We start from the raw sequence: 12,770 nt of genomic DNA, 5'->3' as shown, positions 1-12,770 counted from the left end.
ATGAAACTCTTTCATATTTTCCTGCATTTCCTCCTCTATATATTGCTTATTCATACCCTTTGGAAACTGTCCAATTAAGCTGTTTCATTCAAAGAGCCCTTTGACATTATTCATATATATATATGCATATATATATGAATAGATATGATTTTTATATATGACTTTATATGTTCATATAAATAGAAATTCATATATACATATAAATTTTATATCTTTAAAAATCTTTGGGGTTTTTTAAAATGCTGATTTGGGTGCTTCAGGCCATACAGAAATTTAAACCATTAAGTCATTAAATTAATCGAATCTTTTTGATTATGATACTGGAGACTGCAACTGCCATTTAGTGGACAGAAGTCAGAAGTTCTCTAGGTCTTCTAATGCATAGGTTTGTCCCATATAAAGAATTCCCTATGTCATGTATGAATTCTCAATATCTCCCTGAACATTAAAAAAAAATACTAGATTAAAAAAAATTGTATTAAAAAATATTAATACTATCTAGAATCTACATCTATTTCACATATAAACACAATGCATTTTTTAAACAGTTTCAGGAATCCAACTTTTATGAAAATGGAGGGGGGAAAAATCACACTCTGTTGCACTGAGAACTTTACAAAGACTAGTCATCTGCTTGAGAAAAAGGCGCATCACTAGGGAAGGGCATTCTTGGTGTTTAAGCTAATAAGGCTACACATATATGACCTGCCTTCACTCCTCTCATGTTCAGTGTGCTTCTAGATACACACATTCCTTGCATTTCCTACGGTATCTATGCCTGAACATTTACATTTTTAAAACATATTATTACCTTATCAAGTTCTGGTTTTCCCCTTTATGTTAATTCTATTCAGAGCAGTGTTGTTATTATGTGTATAGGTAGATTACATTATTTATGAATTTCACCTCAGAATAATAAAGGGTACAGTGCAATGTACTTGACACACAAAAGGATCACGGAGCCTGCCAGGATCAGAACGACTACCCTCAGATTACAGGAGAGTGAAGATTTCCCCAATTCCAGGTCTTTGACCTTTTCCTTCTCCTCCACTAGGATAAGGGTCGTCCTGCAATCCCCCTACCACAGTTAACCTTCTTCCTGAGACCCAGGGTCTCAGTCCCATCAGTGCTCTCCTCACACATCAGTTCTAAGGCTCAACCAGTTGCCCGAAGTTACGTAGGCAGTAGGACAATGAAGGCATCAGAAGGCATCAGAAACACAAACTCAAAGCACCATTTGTACGGGTTTGCTCAACGAATACCCATCAGTTCTACTGTAATTTTTTTAATTACCATTTTAAAATTAACTTGATCAAGCATACTAAAATCTTTGTTATGTATTAAAAATGGTAAAAATATCAAGAGTAAATTAACCTATGCTTCAACCCCGGATGACTAAAAAAACTATAAAATACGCTGACATTTTCTCATTCAAAGAAAAGTAAGTCTTTCTCTTCAGTAGCTATCATAAAATACTGACATGTGTTTAAGGAAAGCATCAAATTAAACTTTTTAGTTTTGCCATAAACTTTTCTTATCTGACCCCTTATAACAGAAAAGAAATTTATGGGCTAGAAAACACATCACTGCCTGGCACAAAGGATGAGCTGTTGATTCTAAAACTTACTGTAAAGGAGATCCCTGACATACACATTAATTTGTACTTTTCCCAGCACAGTTTCTATCATGGGATTCTGTCAGTTTCTTTCTCAATGCATCGATGCTGAGAAAAGCAGACAAGCATGCACACACACAGACCTTCAACAAAAGAAGAAAAATACTAAAGAATGGGTCATTAGAACATAAATTTGTCTGGGTAGTTCATAACAACGGTTCAACAGTGTATCTCTGCAAAGACACAAAAGACACTGTTGCTGAATGTTCAGGGTACATTCCAGGGTGAGAATTTTATAATCCTTAACTTTCCTATAATAACGGCCAATGGCTCCAAACTACAGAAACTCTACAAGTTTTATATGGCTCTTCCCACTGGTTAGATTTTTTTTTTAAGATTTTATTTATTTATCCGAGAGAGAGAGAGAAAGAGAGAGATCATGAGCAGGGGGAAGGCGTAGACAGAGATGCAGACTGCCCACTGCCCAGGAAGCCCAACGTGGAACTCGATCCCAGGACCCTGGAATCATGAGCAGAGCCAAAGGCAGACGCTTCCCAGACTGAGCCACCCAGGTGCCCTCCATTGTTTAGAGTTTCAATAGTTACTTCTAATTCTCCACTTTTTTCACATTAGATATACAACACTAAATTTCCATTTCAGTGAAAAACAGCATTGTTCTCAGCAGAAACAAACTTTTTAGAATTATATAAAATAGTGTTTACTAACATTTAATTATAGACTGTATTTAAGGATCAACTTGTCTTCTACTTGGTCATTTAATTCCATGATATTCAATTTTAAACTCTTGTTTTCTATCTAAATTCTTTTAAACTTTCTAGTTTCTAAACCAGCTTTATAATTATTGTATCACAAAACTGAATCTTAGAAACAATGAGATACCTTCCTTAATGGTTCCATGTCAAGTATGTTACCTGCAGGTCCTAGGATCAGAAAGTAATTGAAAATCCCAGTAAGTCCTTATCATCATTACCATCATCATCATCAACAGTACTAGTATCAGTGTTAGTATGTGCAACAGCTAAGCCATGAACTCCTCCTACATATTTTGTTAGTACCTCATCAAAGCCAGGTCAGGATAACCAAAAAGGGAAGAAGTTCTCAAGTGGCACCTATGTTTTTTCCTAAATGTTCTTAATAAAGAAATCAGGAGAAAGGAGGGTCATTTGTCTAAAAGTATATTGAGAAACTAATTAATACACGGATCCTGACAAATAAGAAACAAAATCTAGGGGCACGTGGGTGGCTCGGTCGTTAAGCTGCCTTCAGCTCAGGTCATGATCTCAGGTCCTGGGATCGAGCCCCACATCAGGCTCTCTGCTCAGCGAGAAGCCTGCTTCTCCCTCTCTCACTCCCTTACTTGTGTTCCTCTCTCGCTGTTTCTCTCTGTCAAAAAGTAAGTAAAATCTTTAATAAAAAAAAGAAACAAAATCTGTATTTTGTCCCAAAGATAATAATCTACAGCAAAGACATCAAGTTAGCCCCCAGATAAAGTTCTCCCTTCTCCCTTATCAACAGAACCCCAATTCTATTGGAGCAACAATGTAACCAGTCCAAAACAACAATCTATTTCCTAGCTTCCCTTACAGAACAGTCATACGATATGGTTCCAACCACTGGAACACACAGTCTTGAGTGGGGCTTCCTATAAATCTTCTTTAAAGGAGGGACAAAGTCAAGGGGCACTGTCCCATTTGGTACTTCCTCATTTTTAGAAAATACATATAATGGCTGGACAGTAACATTCACTTTACACCATAACAGAAAGATCAATAAAACTGCAAAGACCGAGCACGTACATCCTTAAATTGGTAAACCAAACAGGCAGCTTCCTAACAATGGACTTCACACATTACATGGGAAAAATAAATGCCCCATCTTATTTAAGCCTCTACTTTTTGAGTTTTCTAGAACATGCAGCCTAACTTAATTTCTAAATGATGCAATCTATCAGAAAACAGGGATACAGAAGTTCTATGAAAAGCTAGAGAGGAAAATACCTGTTCTGAGGGAGGCAGGGGAGAGTGGGGTCAAAGGGATAAACAGAGAAAGAAAGCAAACACGTGACCCGGTTCTTTCATTTGTTCAACTCTCACGGTCAAGCACCGTTACCAGAGCAAGTTCCTGAGGGGCAGCCACCCTGACATGAGGTACAGACACAAGAAGAGATGGTTCAATACAGAATTACCTATATAGGGCAGCCATCCATAGCCATGTGGGGTTGTGTCTACAAGGCCTGGCATCTTTTTCTAAAACCCACAAAGGTGCTCTCTGGTCATCAAAGCCTGTATTCAAAGGTGCCTTAAGGATTGGCCTCAGCCCTTGAGCTATAAAAACAGGAATAGAAATAATCATAGGGTACTCTGAATAGGATTTGCCTCCACAGATGAGGCTATCAGCCGAAAAGTGCAGTCGCATTTTACCTGTGCATTCTGTTTATTGTGCACAGCTACGTGACCCAGTTTTCCATGATCACAGACAACCATGCCTTAAAGTGGTCTAAGATCAAAGCAACCCTTTAACTGGCCCAGAGGACACCTAAATGCAAACTGTCCGCAAGGAACAGAAACAGTTAACACATACGATCTTGGTATCATGTACTATAGGTTTAAAGGTCAGATGGTTTTTTATTTCATTTATTAAAAGTTATTAAACAATACCACTGAGTGACTAAAAATTAAGAAAGATTATGTTTCTTACACTTAGAGCATACAATATGGGGAGAAAAAAAACACAAGAGTCTTTTTCTCTGTTGTCTAAACACACACACCAAGAATAAGTAGAATGTCTTTGAAACCAAAACAATAGGAAATCACTCTTGGCTGAAAGCACCAGCTCAGATCATGTTGATTTCTTCTTTAATCCTGCTAAAGCAAGTTTCTGCATGCTTTCCTGGGCCTCCACCTACAGAGCTGTTAGGACCACAGCCAACACATATATTTAATTACGTAAGTATTCAATGCTATCAGCCAGCTGTTGCCGGTACATAATACACTGACCTCTTTCACTTACTCTCTTGCTTAAAATGGCAAAAACAAAGTGACTGTTGATGTAACAGTAATCATGAAATATGCAAAATACTATTCACCAAAAAGATCTTAGATAACTGCAAAACTTGGTTTTGCATTTTGAAATGGCTTACTACATCTGAACTGCTTTTTCTCCTTCTGATTTGCAAAATAAGTTACTAATCCTTCAACTGTGAATTTAACCATTCTCTCCTTTGGTTTTGCTTAAGTCAATCAGAAGTTCAACCCCAAAATACACTTTCTCCTTTATTTGCAATCACATTTCTCCCTGGGATACAATACATAATAATCACCCTGTATTCCCCTTCATCTCTGTGTTTTTCCTTGGCTAGGGGACGAGCAACCTAAAGCCTGTAACAAGGAAGGAGCCAAAATCTGCTCTAACCTATATGACTCTTAGCCTTCATTTTAGGGATCAACAGAGAGCTCTTCATTTAGGTTTCCGGAAAGCATGTTGTTCCAACATCATTATTTACCCCATAAAGTCCTTGCAACGACAGAAAACAGACTAAACAGAACCATGACTTAAGGCTTAAATAATACGAATCACACATGGCATGACGGTAAGACCTAATGCCTAAACAACTTCTCCAGAGAAATGTGGTGTTCAACAGTATTTCTGTCCGCAGAGATCTTACTGTGTGACTCCCTCACAACGTCCTTTCTCAAGTTCACCTTACCAACGCTTCTGCTTCCTCCCCTGCAATAGCCGTGTTGATTTTTTTTTTAATTTGATGGCTTATCTGATGTTTTTTGCTCATTCTGTGAAACTAAACAATTTGATACTCAAATGTAAAATAAATGTATGATACTAACATAGCTACATTATGTGTAACGTACCTAACACAGAACAGTACACTCACAATGACACGCTGATGCATAGATAGAATGAGGCCAAACTCTCTTCCCCAAAAAGGAAGAATCAGTTCAATCGGACCCTACGAACATGTGTTGAGTAATTAGTTGCTTGTCAAACTCAAAGCCAAACCCTACCAGTTTTTTATCTACAACTTTTTCTTCTCCTCTGACTCCAGATGAGATGCTTCAATTGAGCCAAGGATCAAGGTTCTAAAGCTGGCCCAGTTCATTTGTCAGGGAGAACAAGGTCTTGCCATTCACAGCTGGACTTCTGCCAGCTTGACCAAGTGACCAGGCCAAGAAGTGACAAGAATTCCTACCCTACAATCCAGCAATGGCCCAACTGGGTATTTACCCAAAGGATATAAAACTATTGATTCAAAGGGATACATGCATCCTGATGTTCACAGAACAGCAACAAAAGCCAAATTATGCAAAGAGCCCAAATGATGAATGGGTAAAGACGATGTGGGGTGTGGGGATGTGTGTGTGTGTGGGGGGTGTACATACATAAAATGGAATATTACTCAACCGTCAAAAAGAACACAATCTTGCCATTTGTACTGCTATGGATGGAGCTAGACTACATTACACTGACCAAATTAAGTCAGAGAAAGACAAATACCATATGACTCCACTCGTTATGGAATTTGGTGGTGGGGGGGGAGAAAAGCAAACCATAAAACTAAGACTCTTAACTACAGAGAACAAACTGAGGGTTGCTGGAGGGGAGGTAGACAGGGGGGTGGATTAAATGTGTGATAAGAGATTAAGGACGGCACTTGTGATGAGAACTAGGTGTTGTAGGTAAGTGATGAATCTCTAAATTCCACTCCTGAAACTAGTATTACATAAAATGTTAACTAACTGGACTTTAAACAAAAACTTGAAAGGAAAAAAAAAAAAAAAAACGATTTCTGACACCCATTACTACTTCCCTCTAGAAAGAAAACGCAGGCTAACAATGATAAACATAAGTTTCTTACCTCATTTAAGACAAGGGTCAGGTTTCTTCCTAGCTTATAAGTAAAATATAAAAAGAGCATGATTTCTTAAAAAGAGGCTCCTTTAATATGATATCTGAAAATCAGAATTCTGTCTCTCCTCTTTGCAAATACACAGGCTGTCTCCGACAAGGGATTCACAAGGGCCTTGGGGGACCATTCTTAGAAGAGTTGACAAGCAGTCTATTAATGATTTCTGTTTCCCAAGAAAAGGAAGATCAGAGGGTCAAAAACTCCATAAAAAAGAATTATCCTGAGGTCAGTAACCTGACCTCAAGACTCACAATCTAGTAGAAGGCCAAATATGTAAACGGACAATAAAATGTAATATTCAACAACAGATGTTTGTATGGGATCGAGAAGTAGCAGAGAATAGAGGATGATTAACTCTGTGGACCTTGGAGGTAAAGGGTGGGAATTAGAAGGAAGATGACCTTACAGATGATATTACTTTTGATATGAGTTCCAAAAGATGAACAGGTTGCCAGGCAGGACTGTGTGTGTGTGTGTGTGTGTGTGTGTGTGTGTGTGTGTGTGTGTAAGGGCACACACGGGCATACAGGCCTGCATCTGGGAGAAAGGGGAGCCTATTACAGGGGAAAGGAAGACCATATGCAAACACGAAATCCTATCATGTCGGGGAGAGGTAGAATTCTGTGAAGGAGTGGCAGGAAAACAAGTTAGAGAGGAAGGCAAAAAAGAGATTTTGTACAGAGACCTTGTTACACTAAGAGATTTAATCTTCCTCCGTGGGCTGGGAAGGACCCAGCCCAGGGTGTGAAGGAGCGCAGAGCACAGACTGGCAGAAAAGCAGCAGAGAACGAGCCGGAGTTCTGCTGTGAAACGAAGAGCAAGAGATAACAAGGACCCATAACGCCAGCGTAACAACAGGCACACACGGAAAGGGCTCCCGCCAGATGTGTGTCTAGTTCATGGCACTCTGAGGGAACATGAGGAAACAGAGGTTCGCTGCAAGTTCCCAGAGAACGTTTACTACAACGTAAGGACCGTAACGCTAATTAACATCAAACGAGAAAAAAGAGGAAGTAGAAGGCTCAGAAGGAGAAGGAAAAGGTAATTTTTTAAAAAAGATTTTATTTATTTGTCAGAGAGGGAGAGCACAAACAGGGGGAGCAGCAGGCAGAGGGAGAAGCAGGCCCCCTACTGAGCAAGGAGCCCAATGTAGGGATTGATCCCAGAACCCTGGGATGGATCATGACCTGAGCCAAAGGCAGATGCTTAACCGACTGAGCCACCCAGGTGTCCCAGGAAAAGATATTTTAGAAGTAAAGGAATCAAAGAAAACTCAGAGACTATCTAAAAGAGGACAGTGCAAGCAAACAGGACAGGCAACAGGAGGGGACACAGCAGCTGGGGAAAAGGTTCCGCGCGATAACCAGATGTGTCTGGGACTCATCTGAATAGAGAAGGCGGGGAAGCAGTGGGATGCACAGGTCTGATCTTGGACGGGGAGATAAGGGTCGGAAACAGCAATGTGCAAGTGATCAGCACACGGACAGTATCTACACAAGTGAAGGAGATGAGGGGGAAAATGACAGGAGGAAATGTAAACTCATGTCAGCACAGTGCTGTTCGGAGACCCACACCTGGTCTACGACACATACTCAGCCCAACGGTCCAAAACTCCAAACTAACATTCCATACGGAGGGAAACTTTGTGGCGAGCAGGGAAGACTCAAGCCATGAGGCTGTGAGTGGTAAGATCACACAGGGCCTCCGGTGGCTGCCACGGACAGTTTAAGCAAGGACCTAAAATACACAATGAACCAAAGGCATCTCATACAACTAGAGAAGCCAGAACTAAAACATCTAATTTAAAAAAAAAAAAAAATTCCACAATGTACAGTATAAAAAACTAGTTTAAAAGAACAACTTGTGTCACCTGACCTGTGTTTTGCAAAAGGCCCAAACTAAAGCCTACTGTTACTTTTGTCTTTCAGTGCCAATTATTTTTATTAGAAAAAGAAAAAGATAACTGATTGCTAAAGAATCTAGGTTAACAACAGAATCAGTCAAGTTTTTTATTTCCTTATAAGCTGGATAATTACTAACTGAAAGGCCAAGCACTTCTCTGTTCTTCCTAAATTAGGTTTAAAACATTTCACAAATCCAGTTTGAAAGAATACTATCACAATTAAGAACTCCAGGTTAAATCTAGGTAAAGCAAAAAAATAATTTCATAATAAGAATGACCGTCCATTAACTTCTATGTTCTGTCAACAGAACATCCTACACCCAAAAGATGTTACTCAAAGTCAACACTGTCTCAACACAAACTTTTCCTCTTTGTTCACTCCTTATATCCTAACTGTTCTTTCGAGTAATTTCACTCAGATGTCTAAACCATCCCTTTAACATTACCATTTATTTCTATAGCAAAGGTGGTTCAAAGAACTAGTGATTCTTGTCTACCCACTATCAGCATGGCTAAACCACACTGCCCGTTTGGGTTAATAACGCCCAAGGTCAAACAGAGGTTGACAGTCCATGATCAAAGCAAGCTGGCTATTCTTTCTGTCATTTATATAGAACACACAAGATGTGTTTATTTTTACCAGCCTCTGAATGACCTCCTTTAGGTGGCACAGAAAAGATCCCACATTTCTATAAAGCATTAACCAAAGGAGTTTTTTTATTTGATACTCTCATTAAGAGCAAATTTTATTTTTTTGAAACTTTTGATCTTTTTCATTTATTCAAGAGCCCCTCAAGTTAAAGGCCATATTGTCTAAATCAAATTGGTGTAATGAATAAAACAAGGACAGGGCAACTAGCAAAGGCTCAAGAAGAAAGAGTATACATCCAACAGGCTGCCATCACAAAATATGGGGCTCATTAGTGACTTTTTTCAAAACTACTGAAGGCAACAGCATCTAAGATTTCAAAGTTCAAAAGGCAGCCCCTCCCCGCAAAAATCACTCAACTCCATTTTCACTACTAACACTCCTACTCCTTATCAATCTGAACACTAGTAACACAAACACTGTAAAAACCCTCATAATCCGATCAACTAGAAGAGAGCCAGTATAAAGCACTGAGCAGCCCAGCCTACAGACAAATACGGACAGCCATTTTCCTATCCGGTATGCTACTTTGCCTAGATTAGGGAATTATTTAAAGACGGAATATTTTATCATCAGCACTAGTTATAAAATGAAGTCTTCCAAGTAATTTTAAGCCAATATTCTCTTTGGCCAGACTTAAATAAAACTCCCCACAATACACAGCGTGAAGTCTGACCACCACCACCACCGGGGTCGGTGGGGGGGTGTGGGGGGCATGGGAATCGGTCCATGGCTACCTTGTCTGGATTACACAATTCATGGATCTGAATCAAGGAGAGGAATGATTCAAGAATCTTAATACCAACGGTATCAATCACACGAAAGAGGGTAAATCCCTTAAAGTTATCTTTCTTCGTTCCTGTTAAAATGAGATGGCTGACTGGCTGGTGGCTCAACAGAGAGAAAAATGAGATGATAAGTGATTAAAGACAAACTATTAAATACCACACATACACTGGAAGAGACACAAAGGCAGAAGGTCAGAAATGATGACACACTCAGGAAATGAGTGGCAAAGTGACGCCATCATTATTTGTGCAAGATCTAGGCTCACCTTTGTGAATCTCTAAATTTGAGCTTAAGGGATTAAGTGAAACAGAACAAGGAGAAGGGAAATGGTCCATCAGACTCTCCTAGCATTTCAGTGTTGTCTCACTACATCAGACTCTCCTAGAAATTCAGTGTCCTCTCACTATGATGAAAAGAACCCAGGTGAAGGGAAAGGATACAGTGTAACGGACGGTACGCGAGAGTTTACAAAGTATCCATCTTCATTATCCTTTGTTAGGGGATGGTGATGACCAGGACGAAGGCATCCGAATGAAGGGAAAAGCTTGACAAGAGTAGGTAATCTATCACTGAACGTCCCTAAATGTACACATGTCCCTTGAATTTGACATTTTCTCAGTGCTAATTGTTATTGTGTCTTTTAGCAGATTATACTTATTCTGGAAACAAAGCAAATGCTAACATAGGTGTTCTGTTAACAAGAACTAGTTGTGATTATCAAAAGCCTTCAAAACCATTAAAAAAAAAAACATTTTACACCTGTAACCCTGTTTTTACACTTTCTTTCAATCAAGCAGATGAGCGCATTAAAGGAACCTATGCTGGCCGGCACCGGCTCTACAGTGGTTCAAATGACAGCTCTCTTACGGGATTACTTCACCGAATCATTCAAACACCGAGTCATTACTGAGAACCACATTCACTCTCTGGTTCATGTACATAACAAAACCCACTGACACAAGCTATATTTGAGGTTCTAAATAAACTTTTAGAAATAGTCTAGCAGCACAGCCATTAGTTACATTACAAAATGGAGAATCTGAGAAACTAAATTCTCTGGATTCTGCACTGAGGGGGTATCAGCAGCACCAAAATATCTTTACATCTTATTTACCTTTCTCTGAGGGAAAGAGTAGATAACCCGGGGACATAACAGACTTCGCGGGAAATGAAAAGCATTCTTTCGAAACAGCAGCATCTGGGAATCGTCATTTGCAGCTCGCTGTCACTCCTCCTCCTCCTCCTCCTTCTGACCACAACTCAACTCCCCTGTGCCCACCCCACATCACCTCCACCTCTTCTGCTTCCCACCACAGTGCCAGTAAGAACTCTTCTCCGTTCCTTCTGTAGTTTCTGACTTGAGGATGCCATCCCATTCAGCTATCACTTCTATGCAAAAAAATATAAAATCCTTATCTCCTAGTCCTGGTCTCTGGTAACGGCTTACCTGACAGCTTTTCCTGGGAAGCACAGCAATAAAATGGTTCAACACAGTGACTCTGGGCTGCCTAGGCTAAAAGTCCCCACTCCTGCCTTTATGACCAGCCTTAGAGAACTTCCTCTGGAAAAGAGACGCTTCGTCTGTAGAAGCAGAATAAAACTGTCACCTACAAGTCAGGGACAGACTGCAAGAATTGCACTGGGTGATGCCCAATTAAGGACAGCATTTCGGACGTACCCAGCACTCAGAAGGACTCGATAAGGATCAAACAGGACCATCACTTTATCGGAGTACTTAGCTGTGGCTTCAAATAACGGCCTGTTCGAAACCAAAACACGTCTTCCCTCCAGCTGCCCTCCCCATTGGGCACTCCCCCCTGCATTCAAGCCGCGGGTCTCGGAGCCATACTCGACAATGTTAAAAATAGAAAGAATTCTTCCTTCTTTAGTCAACTCCTTTCTTCCAAATCCAAGTGCCTCTCTGGGAGATGAGGCCAACAGCCCCTCCACAAGCACAGCTCTCGCCAGCACGGGCTCCTGATCTGCGCTCACCCTGCACCCAAGCATCCTTCACACTGCTCCCAGAATCGATCCCAAGAGACCTTGGGAGCAAACACGGCTAGAAAATGAGTATTTCTTTTAAATTACTTTGTATAGTAGTGTAACAACAACAACAAAAAAAATTACTTCACAGGTAAAAGGAGAATGGATAGATTTTTAAAATAACAATAATAATAATGGTACTGGGACAATGCAGCTGTCCCTACATTGTTAGGAGAAAAGATCTGAAACATGTACAGATGCTAGAGGAAGAAATTACACACTTCTGGAGGGTCAAAGGAGACCTAAATACCTTATTCACGAACTGGAAAACTCAAAATGTAGAAAGATGCCAATTCTCCCCTCAAAGTCATCAAGACAGTCCAATGACAATCAGAATCACGAGTATTTTCCTTGAACTTCGAACCTGGTATTAAAGTTATATAGAAGGACAAAGGACCGAGAAAAGCCAAGACATTCTTGATATCTACCAAATATTTTGGCTTAGTATGAATCTGTATTAATCACTGACTGTGTAGAATCATGCCAGAATAAAGAAAGAGGTCAATGGAACCAAAGAGAGAGTCCAGGGACAGACCCAAACATCTACGGACACTCAACATGACAGAATGGGCAATACTCAGAAAAAAGGGAAAAGAATGGATTTTTAAGAAACAAGAAAAGATACTGAAGAAATTCAGTGATTACATGGAAATAAAATAAAATTGGACCTTCTTCCTGGGACCACACGACAAAAATTAACTCTAGATGGATTACAAATTTAAATGTAAGAAGTAAAAACCATCAGACGTTTAGATGACAATACTAGAGAATATCCTAACTTCAAGACAGAGAAAAAGTCTTCTTAAATAGTAAGAACACAGACTCAAAA

At 39.8% G+C, this 12,770-nt stretch overlaps 1 protein-coding gene across 4 annotated transcripts in view; it reads right to left on the bottom strand.

Moving 5' to 3' along the window:
• Positions 1-12,770, bottom strand: part of CDKAL1 (CDK5 regulatory subunit associated protein 1 like 1) — a 632,670-nt gene that overhangs the window by 513,481 nt on the left and 106,419 nt on the right. The window lies entirely within an intron of this gene.

The sequence above is a fragment of the Mustela erminea genome, chromosome 4, assembly GCF_009829155.1.
Source record: "Mustela erminea isolate mMusErm1 chromosome 4, mMusErm1.Pri, whole genome shotgun sequence".
Taxonomy (NCBI): domain Eukaryota; kingdom Metazoa; phylum Chordata; class Mammalia; order Carnivora; family Mustelidae; genus Mustela; species Mustela erminea.
This window is presented reverse-complemented; position numbering and strand designations above follow the sequence as displayed.